At 47.8% G+C, this 16,927-nt stretch overlaps 1 non-coding gene across 1 annotated transcript in view; it reads left to right on the top strand.

The window, feature by feature from the left end:
• The window catches only part of trnae-uuc (transfer RNA glutamic acid (anticodon UUC)), a 72-nt gene extending 70 nt beyond the window's left edge, over window positions 1-2 (top strand). Inside the window, exon 1 of the tRNA in view lies at window positions 1-2. This exon is cut by the window's left edge and continues 70 nt beyond it. This is a non-coding gene — a tRNA (tRNA-Glu).
• Window positions 3-16,927: the final 16,925 nt, after the last annotated feature.

Raw genomic sequence — 16,927 nt, 5'->3', positions numbered from 1 at the left:
AAGGTGTCCCTTTTGCCTTCTGCTTTCCAAAGCATCCGCACCGTGTACTAAGGAGCCGTATAAAAACAACCCGAACGCTTGCCAAACGCCTGAGAAGAGGGGGCACTTGTTTTACACCGGGGACCTCTTGCGTGTGAGCCGCGCTGATCATCGCTGCACCTCTGAAACCTGCAGGAGGTGGGAGGGGTGACTCTGGGAGACAGTGTTGACTTTCCAGAATAGGGTGTTTACTCTCCGAGATGATATTTGCACATTCTGGAGAGGAGATTTTCTCAACTTTAGTAGCCCGATCTCTTCGATTGCGAGGAGAGGGCTGTAGACTGTGGCGCCGCCTTTCCTGCTCCGTCCATGACAGGAGTCAATCAGCGCACTCCGATAAGGGCACTGGAACGCGCATTGTTTGGGGATTCGCCTAAACGGGACTCGTTAAATATGAATATAGCTGTATAATGATATTCTGATGGTTTTCGTTCCAGACCTCAGTGGAAACCTAGAATCAGGCAACGGTTGTGCTCCGGTTTCCGCTGTCGCCTCTTGTCACAGTTTAGTGTCCGTTGTTTGAGAAATGTAATTGATGCAGTAACACGCTCTGGCCACTAGATGCCACCAGCGGACTGAAGAAAGCTGATTGCTGGCGCTCCAAGATTTACTGTTATAATGTCTCCTTCAATCTTACATTAATTATATTATGTTCTCGCTTGCGAATTCCTGAACCTGTCATCTCTGTATTTAGTAAATTAATAACCTTACAGTATGTACCATCTGCAGAGGCAGTTTTCGCCTGAAGTGATGTTCCCTCAAAGATTTTGTAATATCTCTGGACGTATGGACAGCTGAGGTCTACTGTAGGGCTTTCATTTCTGCTCATTTACATTCTGTTGATACCGAATGAGATGTCAGATTAGCACGGGCTTGAAACAAGCTCCAGTTGCAGCTCCTGTTGTTTCAGCCTTTTCTGCTCTCCATGTCTGGGCCTGTGTGACAGACCCAGTCAGTTATGGTGCTGTCAGAACTTGGCCTGTCTGATAGATCTGGTCAGTTCTGGTGCCGTGAGAACTGGGCCTGTCTGATAGATCCGGTCAGTTCTGGTGCTATCAGAACTGTGCCTGTCTGACAGATCCAGTCAGTTCTAGTGCTGTCAGAACAGGGCCTGTCTGATAAATCCGGTCATTTCTGGTGCTGTCAGAACCGGACCTGTCTGACAATAAGGGTGTCTTCCTGCCCTCAGCTCTGTGTCTTACAGGGCTGCTCTTCAGTCAGATCCTCCTTTTCCGAACTGATGGAGAAAGTCGCAGTGATCCTACAGTCCTTTTTTTCATCATTCACAATGCACTCAAACCAGCAAATAAGCTTTTTCCTCTCTACTGCACAGTATAACATTCTTGCAGTTATTTCACAACAAACTACACAATATTAACAATCAACTCATCATCGCCTACGCCCACTCCTGCTCTCACAGATCTGACTGTTGTTGATGCTACTTAAGTGACTGAGTTGGCAGATGACACATACTCCATGTGTCCAGGACCCTGCTCCTACACATCTACTCAATTCTAGGTTCTCTGCTTTCTGTCTATTTTACTTGTCCAGCAATCTTCTAGCTGCAGGCTTCTATCATAACTGAGTTTGGAAAACAGTGGTCCAGACCCTAAAGTGCTCACTAACTACTGTTCAATTTCCAGCTTACCTTTACCTTCAAGAACTCATGCACAAACTATTGCACATCAATTTATAGGTATAATTTAAAGATGGCATCTTGCATCTAGTGATCTGTTTGAACCCCTGCACCAAGGGTCTGGACAAAGACACAGCACTGAAACAGTATTGAATCAGCCCCTGCTGAGGTGGCAAATGATTTCTGCTCACTGTGAAATTCTGTGTTGACTTTAAGGTTCTGTTCCTTGGATTTTAGTAGAACTCAGTCAGGTGTGGCTCCTTCAGCAGGCAGGTAAAAGCAAGCAGCACACCTGTTGTCGGACTGCCACTGACTGAGACATTGAGAGTGTGAGACATTCTTGGACAGCTGGCAATCAGAATTTTCTTATATCATGTCTAACTTTTTACATTCTGTGTTTAAATAGCGATTGTGTCTCTATCTGAAACGTGATGTTAATGGTAACAGAAGAGGCTGATACTGTATGTGTGGATTATAAAAGACCCTTGAAAATTATGCATTTCAGAGCAAAGTTAAAGCATTTGATCTGCACTCTGGATCCCTGCCTTTACAGACTGGCTTCAACACTGCACTGAGCTGCACTGTAACTCCTGCATTATGCACGGAGTTGTCAAGTTGCAGGTTATCGTAAAACCTAGCTGTATGTGTCAGGAATTGGCTAAGACTGCAGTTAAGACGAGATCTGATCATTCGGGTTTTTCTTTCTACTTAAGACCCCAGTAAGAAAACATCGCGTCATGCTTTCAACCTGTCAGCACACAGAAAGCTCCTCAGCTGTCTGAGGAATAATCCTGTTGTTCATTGAAAATGTGAGTGGACGTCCAGTGTTCTAAAGAGTCCAGAGGGGCTGCAGGAGTGGCTCTCAGGTCAGAAAGAGTATTCAGGCGCCAGAGCCTAACCTGGAGTGATCAAAAGGTTTCAGTACCTTCGTGGGTCAGGCTTACAAAAATGTTCAAAATGCACAGTACCAGCTGACAGCTATAGCCTGCCTCAGTCTGATGTGAATTATAATATCGCTTTACTTAAAGACGTCATGAACGGACTGTGTGCAGAGAGGGAGAAGTAGTTATTATTGATGATTATAATTTTCCTCTCATAAACTGGGACAAACCATCAAGAAAGTTGGTAGCTGAAACAGAAATTGTTCACTTTGCTACCAACTGCTTTCTTGCTGTGTTTGCCAAACACCTACAGCAGAGAATGCTTCAGCAGCAGATTGAGCAGAAATAAAGCATGAGGAAAGTGTCACAGATCCTAATAGAAAATGTCTTGACAATGAAAGAGAAATGACTGATGTACTAAATAAATATTTCACTCGTGTTCACCTGGAAACAGTCAATGTGCTGCTGACTGAGCAAAGACACAGATCTGTACTAAACAGCATTAGCAGGAATAAGGCAGAAGTGTTACTGGTGCCAGAAGCACTTAAACAAATGTTTAGCTCCTGAAGGTTAATTGGCATTTGTACAGTATTTAATGAACAAGATAGATGCTATTCATAAGCTCCTCCAGAACTCTCTCAGGACAGGGGTAATACCTGATGACTATAAAGTCACCATAGCCGCCATCCAAAAAAGAGCAAAAACAGCCTGATGGCGTTCTGGGGGTTAATAAAGTGACTTGACTTGTGGGGAAAGTGTTTCAGCGCCTCCTGTCTGAATGCAAGTGATCCTGCAGCCAGTAAATAATTATATCGCATTGGCTGACTTGGAGATGTATGAAGCACAGAGAGGAAGATCTCTTAGCAGTACAAGACCACTAACTAGGGCAGTCCTGCCTAGTATTTTAAGAACACAGAAGATAAATTAGTGCTGCTTCTGCAAAGTGCTTGTCTCTGGAAAGATGAATGAGACACGGTTACATGAGACAGCAGATAAATTACCCTCTATTTAGAACTTGGTGCTCTTTATGCGAAGCTAAAAAAAGTATAGGTAATTTTATTTACTTTATTGATGTTACAAAATTTAGGTCATTTTAGATTATTTTTAGCTTAAATCTGGGGAAGCTGTGATCTGTGTCTCACTAGTTGTCCCCATGTGTAGGAATCATTAATTAAGGGAATAATTTAAGGATGTGATCCATCTGAATTAAGAACACCAAGGCTCCTCAGCATCAGGTGGGTCACCTCTGGGCCTGTTTGTCAGGGGGAGTGGACTGGCAGCACTACTGTCCAGCAGACGGGCTGAGTGGACACTCGTCTCTGCTGAGTGATCAGGCTGTCGGTCCCAGAGAAACACTGGCAACGCTGCCTGCAATCAGCCAGCTGAGTTGTCAAGGGCAGCGACCATGACTGTCCCCACATCAAACATGACACACAGGTCAAGACAGGAGCTGCAGACTAAGAGCTTCACTGATATAAGGCCGGGTCATGTGACGAGTCTGCTCTTTCTGGAGATGGGTTTGTGTTGGCACGGCAGTGTAATGAGATACCGTGAGAGATTCACTGGGACTGAGATAGTTCCTCGCTTCTATAATTCAAGCTTGGAGGCTTGGATCTTTCTCTTGTGGGGGTTTTGGTTATATATTTACTAAAACCTATTGTGACTCCCTAAATAATAAGAGTGCTCCTGCGTCACTCAGGGTAGGGCAGACCTCGATGGACAGGCAGATCTTCCCAGAGAGGTTCAGCCTACAGCCTGTGGGAGACAGAAGATTGCAGAGAAGCTGCAGGACATGAACCGGCAGCGAAACAGCAGAAACAGGCTCTGAGTTAAAATGAAGAAATACACCCCCAACACATGCTTTTATGCCTTTGGATTCGGGGGTATGATCACAACTTGATACCCAAGATCAATCCACACACTCTCACTCTGTGAGGTTGCTGACCTGCACAGTTCACTGCGCAGGACCGCAGTCCCACTCCTCACACTTTCTTCCACTCCTGAGCCTCAGGACACCTGGAGAGCTGGGTCTCACAGGTGCAGATCCTGCAGCCATTAATGAGTTCTGCCTGCATATTGCTCCCAGGCAGGTTTTAAGTATTCAGATTGCATCAGAAATGAATTTCCAAGAACTATGTCATAGTTCTCAAATCGGAGAGTATGTAAATTACTGTACTTTTGGTTTTCTAAAAGGAGTTAGAACATCTCCAGTGTTTGAAAATAGTCCCCGATTGTCTGGTTGAGGGCTGCAGTGACAACTGAACTGCCACAAGAGGCCGCTATAGAGTCGGCCTCAAGCTCTGCTTGTTGGATTCGCTCACCTGTCGTGCACAGTTCACCTGGGAGAATGGTGTGATTGTTAGGTGTGTGGACTGCAGGAATGTGGGAGTGGAGTGTTGTAGTGTGGGTTAGAGAGGGGGTGGTAGTAGCCTCAGTTTCTATCATTCTGGAATTCAGAGTCATTTCCTTTCATTTGAAGAAATCCCACTAAGGTCTGTTGATTTTCTTTTAACCTCTGGATTAAATTCAGTAGCAAGAGTCAGAAAGGCATCTTTTACATTATTTCCGGAGCAAATAACAGTATTGTATTGTCTGATAATACCAGCACCCAAAACAGCGCTGTGCTTCTTGAAATGTGCTGCTGTGACACTGGTGTTACCAAAGCGAACAGCTGCAACTGTAAAAATAAACAAGCAAACAAAGCAAAGCTGAGAAGTCTGTGAAGAGTTCACACACACACACAGCACTGACACACACACACACACACACACACAAACTCAGCACTGACACACACACAGAGTACTGACACACACACACACACAGCACTCTCTCACACACAGCACTGACACACACACACGGAGTACTGAAACAGACAGCACTGACACACACAGGGCACTGACACAGACACATTCAGGGTACAGACACACACACACTCAGGGTACAGACACACACACACTCAGGGTACAGACACACACACACACAGCGCACTGACACACACACACTCAGGATACAGACACACACTCAAGGTAAAGATACACAGATACACAGCGCTCTAACAAACACACACAGGGTACAGACACACACACTCAGGGTACAGACACACACACACTCAGGGCACTGACACAGAGACACTCAGGGTACAGACACACACACACTCAGGGTACAGACACACACACTCAGGGTACAGACACACACACACTCAGGGTACAGACACACACACTCAGGGTACAGACACACACACACTCAGGGTACAGACACACACACTCAGGGTACAGACACACACAAACTCAGGGTACAGACACACACACACAGGGCACTGACACAGAGACACTCAGGGTACAGACACACACACTCAGGGTACAGATACACAGATACACAGTGCTCTAACGAACACACACAGGGTACAGACACACACACTCAGGGTACAGATACACAGATACACAGTGCTCTAATGAACACACACAGGGTACAGACACACACACACTCAGGGTACAGACACACACACTCAGGGTACAGATACACAGATACACAGTGCTCTAATGAACACACACAGGGTACAGACACACACACACTCAGTGTACAGACACACACACTCAGTGTACAGACACACACACTCAGGGTACAGATACACAGCGCTCTAACGAACACACACAGGGTACAGATACACAGATACACAGCGCTCTAACGAACACACACAGGGTACAGACACAGCGGTCAGGCACTCATGCGCACGCACGCCAGTGATAAATATTACATAAGCCCCTTTGAACCGCCGCAGTCTGCTGAAGAGCCTGGAGCTGGGAGCAGGAAGAACAATGGCTGAGCTTCTGCCTACGTTCTGCTCGCAGCTCCATTTGGCGCCTCAGAAAGACCTGTTTCCCAGCAGCACAGAGCTTGTCAGGAACCAACACCTGCACTACTGCACCTGTGCGATTGTCCTGACCACAGACTGGACAGTCCCTGCTCAAGCACAGTGTGACATGAACAACAACACAAACAAATCAAACACAGTTTTCGTCTGATTAAATTCGCTCAATAAATTGAAACATAATCATCATATTTTACTGTGATACTGAAGATTGTTCTGTGTCCTTTTTTGGATGAGCCAGACCCCTTCTAGCAGAGTCATTTAAACCTGATTTAACCTGCTGTCCAGGTCCAGGTACAGGTACAGACACAGGGCAGCAGTCAACACGCACGTGATGCAGCTCTTGCAGACGCACACTTCAGCCTGCAGTGTTCCTAAACTTTCTTCTGGGTTTAGTAAATGAAACTCGTGAGAATATTTTCCTCAGACCGCCTCCTTAGCAGCCGGTAATGCTGAGCACGTCTTTCCACTGTGCCCTCTCTGTTCACTCGCCTGCCGCTTCGCCCAGAGGCTTCAGGTCCCCCTTGTTCCCCAGATGAGTTTTAGTTTCTGTTTATTCATACGCCCTGAGTAAGTGGGGCTGCAGGACCTCTCTCAAAGGCACAGAAACACTGTGAAGGATTTGAACCTGTAAATCCTACCCTAGTCAGGAGTCTAGAGGTTTAGCTGCTTCTCCAGAGAAAAAGAAACGTTCAGCTGTTCGCTCTTTTGTTGTGGAGAATATAATCTGTCCTGGCGTTAAGGCTATGTCATGAAGATAATTTGTTTCACATTTTTGTTCCAACAGCAACATGACTGCCGCAGGCAGCGCAGTTTAATTTTGACTCCTGTGTAATGTGGTTTATCCCAACCCACGGTGCAAGTGGAGGGGGTCCCTGTCCTCTCCTGATTGCCTCTCGTAGTTTGGAAGCAGGCTGATTTCATAGTGTCGGCAAAGGACACATCCTGGGAAAACAGTGAAGATGAAAATGATTTACCAACATACACACCTCCGTCTTTCTCATAAGGAGACAGCCATGCCTTTTCAAACCACATTATCCAGTTCAGGATCACAGGAGAGCTGGCATTTATCCCAGGGATCACACAGACACACACCCACCCCAGGGCTGGTTCATTCAGATGCTAATTATCAACCACTGTTGGACTGTGGGAGGAAACTGGAACACCCAGAGAAGACCCACACAAACACAGAGAGAACATACAAACTCCACACAGACAGCTGCCCAGGAACTGAACCCAGGGCCCTAGCACTGTAAGGCAACTATGCTGACCACTGTGCCAGCCCACCTGCGATCTATCTTTCCCATTTTCTGTTTGTAGTTTTTGGTGCTCCATACAAGTGATGCTCTATACTTGTCCAAATTAGATGCCGTCTGCCAGATTAGCTCTCTGCTTTTCAGTTCCCTTTGATGCTTTGACAGTGTGTGCTAATCCTCCTAGTTTGGTATCATCTGTGAATTTGACAAGTAAACTAACTGTAGCAGAATCTAGATCAACAATGGAAATAGAGAGGAGCAGTGGTCCTAGCAGAGATTCATGAGGCACTCTGTTAATTACTTCGCCTCAGATGGATGATTTACCCCTTGTCTGTAGCCTGTTGGCTACTGGTCCATTAACCAGTTCTTAATCCAAGTCCACTGCCTGCGGTTTGAGAATTCCTTTATCAAAGCCATGTACAAATCTGACCCTGGTCTGGGGTCATTCCTCTGACCAGGCTTGAGTGCATCTTAAACAGACACCTGCTGAAATAACTGAAAGGCTGGGAATAGTCGCTGTGCTGTGTGTGGAAGTTGTTTCTACAGTTCTGATACATATCCAGTGGTCATTCATTAAACACTCTTTCATGGGAAACACAGAGGGCGACCCCAGCTGTATATAAAGCTATACAAACACCCTGTAACACTGTTGGAATTCAGAAAAGTGATGCTCCCATGAGCGAGACACCTTGCGTGTGTCTTCAGTGTCCTCCAGAAATGGCGTTTTTATTCAAGAAGTAGAACTTATCTCAAACCTTCGCAGAACTGTGCTGTGAGTTCTTGCATCTCCACGACCTTTTGAAAATCGTATATGCCATAACTACGTCATGTGATTTTGTTTCCTGTTCAAGCAACAACTTAGTTACGCAAGATCTACCTTCTCTAAACCCGTCTTGATTATTCCCCGGGGTCTGACGTGCGTGAGTTCATCCATAGCCTGCAGCAGCGGTCGGGCCTGTTTCGATTGATTTTGATGATTTCCTGGCTCAGTTTTTGGATCAGCAGTCTCCTGGGACTCCTAATGGCCCTGTGAATAACATCTTGCTTCTTTTAGTGCAGGAGGACCCCAGGTCCCTGGAGAGTTATCTCCAGTTAAGTACCTGTTGCTCTCCTGCTGCTTCCATAAGGAACTTGTCTTTCCTCAGGAATCTGAGTCGTGTGTTCTGCTCCTCTCTTGACAAACAACTATATTTATTCATTTGGCCGGACGCTTTAATCCTACTCGACCTGCACACCTGCACCCATTCATTCTGCTGGGTATTTTTTAGAACAGTTTGGGTGAGGCCACTTGCTCAAGACTACAACAGCAGTGTCTCACCTGAGAATCGAACCTACAGCTTCCTGTACTGAGTGACATACCACTTAAATCTAAGCTGCTGTAGTCCCACAGCTTCCCATAAACATGCACCTGGTGTATTCTGTAGTCAATTATAAAGCACGTTATGCGGCTGAGATGCTGTAGTAACCCGCTGAAATTATTTTTCATGTGGAGGTTAATTTGTTAGTTTTTAATGGTCCATGCTCTCCAGTTATTCTGACCTCCCTTTTGCCAGCAAGATAAATGTCTGCAGCCTCCTAGTTATTAAAACAGAGAGAGGGGAAAAAACAGAAGAAAATGAGCAGAGGAAGAGGAATAGAAGGGAAGAGAAACAGTGACATCAAAGGGATACGAACAAGAGGAGCTATTTGGCCCATCCAGCCCCTGTGATTGTTAGCAGCTAAATGATCAAGGATCTCATCCAACTGTTTGTTGAAAGAGCATTTCTGACTGCCACTGTTTTTTAATCCAAGAAAGAAAATTTTGCGTGATTCTGAAAAGGGACTAAAGCCTAGATAGTAATTGATTTACTAACAGCTGCATCCACAGTGCTCTTGGTGCTCAGAAGAAGGAATTAGGCTGCTTTCCTCAGCCCAGGGAGCTTGATGTGTGCAAACAGTCACGCTGGTGCAAACAGTCAATTCCAGTGGCAAAGCAAATAGAAATGATTGCTGAAGCCTCAAGACTGCACTCACAAGCAATCACACACAGACACACTCATGCCGAGAGCTGTGCTGCTCTCCCTAACGAGTATCCAGGTAGCAAGGAGGACCCAGGCAGATGAGCTGTGCTGATGAAATATGCTGTGAGCACAGGCCTCATCTGTTCCGCTGTGAGTTTTAAACCTCAAGGCAGCTCAGTTAGCCGTTTTGTTAATTTTCAAAATTGGCTGAGGCACTTTTCCACTTTTCCAGTGAGCTGATGGATAAATGCTTGGCTTTTCCTTCCTCGCTGTGTTCCAGTTCCCTGTGCCACTAACACTCTCAGACACACAGAGACTCCCCTCACCCTCACACCCCCATTCATGGCCTCATTCTCACACACTGAAGCTTTTCATTCCTTTCTCACTTGTCTTCCCTTTTCTTTGTGGCCCCTGAACATGTCTCACCCACAGCCCCTCCCTCGAGGACACCGGCGCATTTTCTAGATGTGTCTCAGCTGATTGTACCTCTGCAGGGGACACTCATCCTTGCTGCTAACAAAGCGTTCAGACAGTGTGAATTGGCTGCAGTGCACCAGAGGTTAATGAGAGCGACGGGCATGATTCTGGCTACTTACTCCTGCTTCCTCTCTCCAGCGCCTGGAATTGAGCTGCGTGATGTGCTTGGCTCTGCCAGTGGTGCTCTGACATTGTTTTCAGTCAATCAGTCCAGCAGACAGCAGAGATCCCGACAGGCCGGAATTGCTACTGTATAATGTTTCTTTAACGGCTGATCAGTGCAGCTGCCTCTGTCTGATTGTCCCAATATTCCACACGCAGGACCAAATGGGTTTTTCCAGGCACACATCACTGCGTTCAGCTTTCATCACTGATACCTCGTTCTGCCAGTGAAGAGCCATCTCTATCGCAATCTATTCATGCCTCAATCCTGTCCCAGGTTAGACTAACATTTTCTCCATCATTTTCTGTCTGTGTAAGGCTGTTCAGGCCGAGCTCCCACCCCAGGTGGGGTCAGGACGGCAAGAGGAAGCAGACAGGAGCTCAGCTCAGGCAGGCTCTGGATGAAGAGATCAAAGGATTCATTACTGTTATACCATGCTCATCTGCTTTCCCGAAACTCTGCTTGTAAGAGAGACCAGCCACCCACCACAGTGCACAGAAATACAGCTACACACCCCTACGACATCAGGGTCCGAAGCCCTCAGATTGGGACCAGTCCCAGTGCAAGGCTAGAAAAGGCTGTTTTCAGACTCAAGAATGAAGTGATCTGCATATTTTAGTCCAACGGTGCCTCACTAAGTTTAACCTCTCAATGCTGTTAACAAATATATAGCAGATTATCAACTGTGAAGAGAAGTTTTGGATTCTCAGCCAGGATGAGATGGGGCTTATTTGAAGGATCTCATGTGTTTATTAGTAGGGGTGTCCTTGTACAAGAGAATTGGACTGCCAGAGTGAAATTAAAGCTGCCTGCTTCTACCACAGCTTTGCAGTCTGCAGCACAGAGCGCTGGACGCTGTGGGCAGTCAGAAGGCAAACTAATTAAAATTCCACACCATGCCAGCCCATTAACGAACAGCAGTCAATTGAGAATGTTGTTAATGTAAATGATTGCTCAAATTGCACCAGAGTAGCTGGGTTGTAAGTGTTGTGGGTGAGATCGCTCTGTGTGCTCCAGTCCCACGTGACGCAGTCAGCTCTCGAAGGCACAGAGACCAGTGTGCGCTGGCGTCCTTGCTCCCTGGCTCTGCCGCTGTGAAGCCCTCAGGGACGGAGAGGGAGGACACAGCTCCGCTGGACACCGCGGCTCGTCCAGCGCGCAGTTCAGAGCTCCCTGCCTCTTCCTGCTCTGGTTCAAGCACATGAACGTATTACAACTCCACACAAACACTTCTCTTTAAACAGCTGACCAGCGTCTCTCTTCCTTGCGATTGCAAACTGAGGCGCTTGCCCCTGGGTGTCCTGCTGAGGTCTCCTGTCTCACGTGGGCCGCGGTGTGCCGAAAGACCCAGGTAGGACACTCACAAAGGACAGTCCCAGTGGCCACTCACAGTCCTCCCTGCCCCTGCCCCTGCCCCCAGGCAGCCCAAAGGCTCCTGAACTAACAGTCGTGTGCAGTTAGTCTCTCAGACAGCTCTCGCTAGCAGGATGTTTAACAGATGTCATGTCCAAACTTGTCCAGTTCCCACTGAATTCTGCTTTATTGGCTTCACAAAGCCTATACTACCAAGGCTTCGCTCACTCTGCAGGAAATGTGACAGCCTTCTTGCTGGTGAAGGCGAGTGAGAGGTGGCCTGATCCCCCTGGTCAGCATAGCGCCCCAGCTCAGGTGAGTGCTAGAACACTGAGAGGTCGGACCCCTCCCACACTCAGAGACGTGGCGCTGTTCCCCTCCAAGTGTGCACAGCCGGCCAGCAGAACGAAGGCCGGTCTCCTCAGCACCCAGCCCGTCCAGGCCGGAGCCGCTGCAGGGCCTGGGGGCGCTGTGCTGTCAGAGTCAGGGTGCTGAAGCAGCTCTGCTCCTGCCCCCTGCAGGGAGCTCTCGGAATGGCATCAGGCAGCCTCCTCCTGGAGTGGCTCTGGGCTCGAGAGGCAGCAGGCTGGTAGAGAGGGCCTTGTGCTGCCCACACACTCGCTAGTTCAACAGCTGTCGCTCTTGTCCGAATCCAGGCCCTGTATTCACTGCTCACCGCTGCGGGAGTCTCATCCTCACTACTGACACCTCTCCACCCCTCAGCCTCCATACAAAAGCTCCTCTTCCTCACCCTCCTCTCTCTCCTAAACAACACTCCTTCATCCTCCTCCTCTCTCTCCAGAACAACACTCCTTCATTATCATCCTCTCTCTCCAGAAAAACACTCCTCTCTTATCCTCGTCTCTCCAGAACAACACTCCTTCCTCATCCTCGTCTCTCTCCAGAGTAACACTCCTTCATCATCCTCCTCTCTCTCCAGAACAACACTCCTTCATCATCATCCTCTCTCTCCAGAACAACACTCCTTCCTCATCCTTCTCTCTCCAGAACAACACTCCTTCATCATCCTCCTCTCTCTCCAGAACAACACTCCTTCATCATCCTCCTCTCTCTCTAAAACAACACTCCTTCATCATCCTCCTCTCTCTCTAAAACAACACTCATCCTCATCCTGGAGGTGCAGGCGAGTCAGGTGGAGGAGCAGCGTGTGGTTGGACATCTGGCCACCTGCGGACTGTCACGAATGGGCCATCCTGCATTGAGTGGCTAAGCTGCAGTCAGCACTGCTCTGCACAAGCTGTGTCTGCTTGGTGTGCACAGCTCATCGAAAGCAAACAGGGTTTTCTGTACATTCAGAATCAGTGGTTTAAAGAGCTTATCTGGGTGACAGATGCAAGGTTGGCCTCCTGTTCCATAGATTAGATTACATGAGGAGAAAAACAGATCTGCGGTCAGTATGGTCACAGGGCAAATGCAATAACGTTATTGAATTACATTGGAAATGCTCTGAGGCTAGAGAGCCCCAATCCACTGCACTGTGACTAAGAAATAACGCCTGCTCAGAGGTCCAGGAAGCTGTTGCTGCTTCCTGCTGGAAATCATCGCTTTTACAGCCCCACTCTGCTGCTCAGATGATCGTGTAGCTGCGCTGTCTCCAGATCGACCCGGCGCTGGGCGAGTGGGTAACAAGCACAAGATCTGGAAAGAGGTAGAGAAATATTTCAGTCCTAAGCTTTGCAGCAGCTGAGCATTGTGGACGGACAGGCATTTGGGCTCATCTCAGAAACAGCAGTCCTGATGTGTGAGAACATTCCTAGCTATATATTTCAGTCAAACGAGGCAGCAGAAACATAAACACTTTTGCCTTTATAAAGAGCAACACTTCTTAAAGAATTCGCTCCTGCTGAAGAGTTGAGTCTAACTGGACCTAATCAGGGGCTCTAGACAGCACTGTGGAGCCCAGCTGGTTGAGCCCAGAGCACAGTGTGTCACAGGGACTCCACAGAGCCCTGTCGAAGTCCTCTTGCTTTACTTTTCTCTTTACCTCTTTTCTTTTCAAGCCATGATCCTCAGCCCCTTGTTAAGAGTGCAAGAACAGAGAGCTCTGTGCCTCAGTGGCCTTTCAGAAAGCACCGTCTCCAGAACTGAGAACGATTCCAGGTCTGCATTCCATGTGCAGAGGTGATTTATATCCGCTTCTTATATGCTGATTTAATCTTGACCAACTCTCTCAACAGCACATTTAGCCAGAAATGTCAGGTTTCCTTTGAATCTTGGGGGCTACAGAGAGATGAGCTTGTCAGGCCTCTGTCTTCACAAGCAGAATACAGGGGAAATCAGGCCTCTTTCAGAAAGGCGCAGCAGCAGTTCTGGGGCTCGGTTTGAGCTTAATTAATGATCAGAGTGAGCAGCGAAGTCTTCTGAAGCCGGACAGCTTGGTGAGTGATTGGCAAAAACACATTTCTAATGAGCGTCGCTCAGCAGCGCTGGCGGAGGGGGAACTGCTGTCCGCTGGCGAGAAGCGTCGCTCATCGCGATTTTAACAGAAACGGCAGCAAAGCCTGTTCTTTCCTGAATGTTTCCACAAATGAAAATGTTTATTAAACTCCTCTTAAGATGTTGATGTTTCAAACTAATATAAAGTAAACTGCAGCTACGAATGAGTCATTGATGATTCACAAATGAGCTTACTGAGCCTAGTGAGGATGAGGGTTAATTCATGGGACCCATTCCACTCCCCATTTGTACTGTAAAAATATTTCATCCACTTTCACTGTTAATGGTTTCCCATGAGTTCCGAAAGTGCTGGAGCTGGTTTAATTGCAAGCCATTACACTTATGAAGGCAGGTAGATTGCAAACAAATAATTACAAAACACAAGGGGGTCTTATTATTATACTTCAGGTGGGTAACTGCGCCAGCATGCGTAGGCTGCAAAAGAACAAGTAAAGGTTTATTCCAGAGGAACAAGTAACAGGTTTATTCCCTGCTGAAAAGAGAAGAAAGAAAACAACGTTTCGGCTGTGGAGTCTTCTTTGGGTGTGAAGGTTCAATGAAAGAAACACCTGAAGAAGACTCCACAGCCGAAACGTTGTGTTTTCTTTCTTCTCATTTCAGTATGGAATAAACCTTTCACTTGTTCCTTATTATGTTATATATTGCATTGCATTGTCTTATAATACTATTTAAATTCAGACAAGCTATTGCTTCACTCTCTAAATGAAACATTTATATTGAGGCCGAATAAAAACATAGCAGTCTTAGATTTACAGCAAGATCTCACTTTTCCTTCCTTTTTATCATTTGCTCATAGTTTGAGAGGTATTGCTCCTTGGGATAATAAAATATTGAAATATATTTACTATATGAATTAAACTGACATTGTCAAAATGAGTTAAGCTTCTGTCTAAATGGCCGTTCAAGAAGAGATTCATACAACAGCAGCCGTTCCAGGAAGAACCCACCTGCACACCAGCCCTCCGACTGAACAAGACCCGCCTGCTCACAGGGATCAGGCTCACATGCTGAGAGCTGCGAAAGGAAGTCACTGCCGTCTGTGGGACTCAGTGTTTCAAGTCGGCTTCAGAGTGGAGGAAGTCTGGTGGCTCAGACAGAACCTTGTTAACTTAAGAATGCTGCTGGTTCAGTCTGAGGGTCCACACTGCTGACTGATCACTTACCTGGCAATACACTGCCAACAGTTTCCCATCCCTGAAGCTGATTATTAAGTCTCTATTTCCCAGAAGAAAAGCACAATGTCCTGCAGCGCTAGGATCACACTGGCAAGACCTCTGGAGAACACTGATCCTGCGGCCGGCGACCCTGGCCAGCAGGAAGAGAGGCGGGACGTCCCACAGCTGTCTGTCCAGAGGCTGATCAGGACTGAGAGTCAGCACTGCCAGCCCCGTGTCTCCGCTCAGAGGGGTCAGAGCCGATCCCAGCTCTCAGTTTGACAGTGTGACACCTTTCACAGAGGAAATGCATCATGATTCTTTCATCTGGGTTTTTGTTCACATCTTCTGGGGTTTTGCTTTATTTTCTCACAATATCGAATGAGGTCTGTCAGGGTCGAGTGCTGTTTCTTTAGTGCGCCAGTGTTTCTCGGCAGCACTCGATGACAGGAGGAAGGCAGAGGAAGGGAATGCGGAATGCAGACCCACCGCTGTGAACAAAATAAAAAATAAAAATAGACAAATAAATAAGTAAACGGAAGACTGTAAATAACAGAGGGAAGGCTGGCTTGACCTCGTGGATGTGAAGGGCCTGACGCTCTCGCGGAGGGAGTGTGTGAGCGGTGACAGCCCGGCGCTCCCCTTTATATCAAACGTGATTATTAATGTGACACTTGGCAAGCCAGCGCAGGAACTGACGCGCGCCTTTAATTAGCGCCTGTCTGCCTCGGCCCCGGGCCAGGGCCAAGAGCCCAGAAACAGCCTCGGAGCTGCGGCCTGGGCCAGGGTGAGAGCCGGGCTCGCGCACACGCCCGCCACCCGCTGCAGCACTGCGCGTGCGACTCCGGCTACTGTCATCAGTACTGTCAACCAGACGGCCGCGGACTTTAATACTGTTCGAGAAGCAACGTCTAAAATCCTGTTAATTCCTCCAGGCCCCTTCACCTTCTGAATTGCAACACCATTCAATTTCCCAGAAATGGCTTCCGGGGGAACCCCCAAGCAAGACGCAGAGACCCCAGAGCTGTCGATGGGAAGAGCCCAGTGCTCGACTGCCACCTGGAGGGCTGGGCTCCAAACGGGCGGCCCTGCACTCCCCCACTCAGCCACAAGGTGGAGCTGCTTCACAAGACGCACGCCCCCTTCTTCGGAGTTCTGAACCCCGGCTCGCAGCAGAGCTCCGGTCAGGAAAACTGTTGTCTGGTGGCTGTAAGGAGAGCTGGCAGAATCTGTTTGCAGGACCCGGACTTCATCTCAAGACACCTGTCGTGGAAGCTGCTGCAGTGGCTCACAGGGGACATTCGCAGAGGGACCCTAGACTTGCTCTGCTGAGCCTGTCCTCCAGCCAGCTGAGCCGTTCTCTGCAGCCACTGTCAGCTCTCCTCCCTCAGCAGGGCGCATGGCAGCAGCTGGCGCTCGTGTGGAGTCAAACACAATGGGATCTCGGGATCAGGGGCTGGCTGACAGAGTACAGAGAGCCAGTTCTAAAAACAGAAGGCATGACGGAAACAATGACTTCAATACTTCAACACACAGAACGCACAGCGGCCTTGTGAGTGAAAGAGCAGGAGGAGGGGAAACATTGTAGCCCAATGATTGGAGGTGAAAGAATAGGAGAAAGA

Source organism: Lepisosteus platostomus, chromosome 3, assembly GCF_059453375.1.
Source record: "Lepisosteus platostomus isolate fLepPlt1 chromosome 3, fLepPlt1.hap1, whole genome shotgun sequence".
Taxonomy (NCBI): Eukaryota; Metazoa; Chordata; class Actinopteri; order Semionotiformes; family Lepisosteidae; genus Lepisosteus; species Lepisosteus platostomus.
The sequence above is the reverse complement of the archived record's forward strand: the minus strand, read 5'-3'. Positions and strand labels throughout refer to the sequence as shown.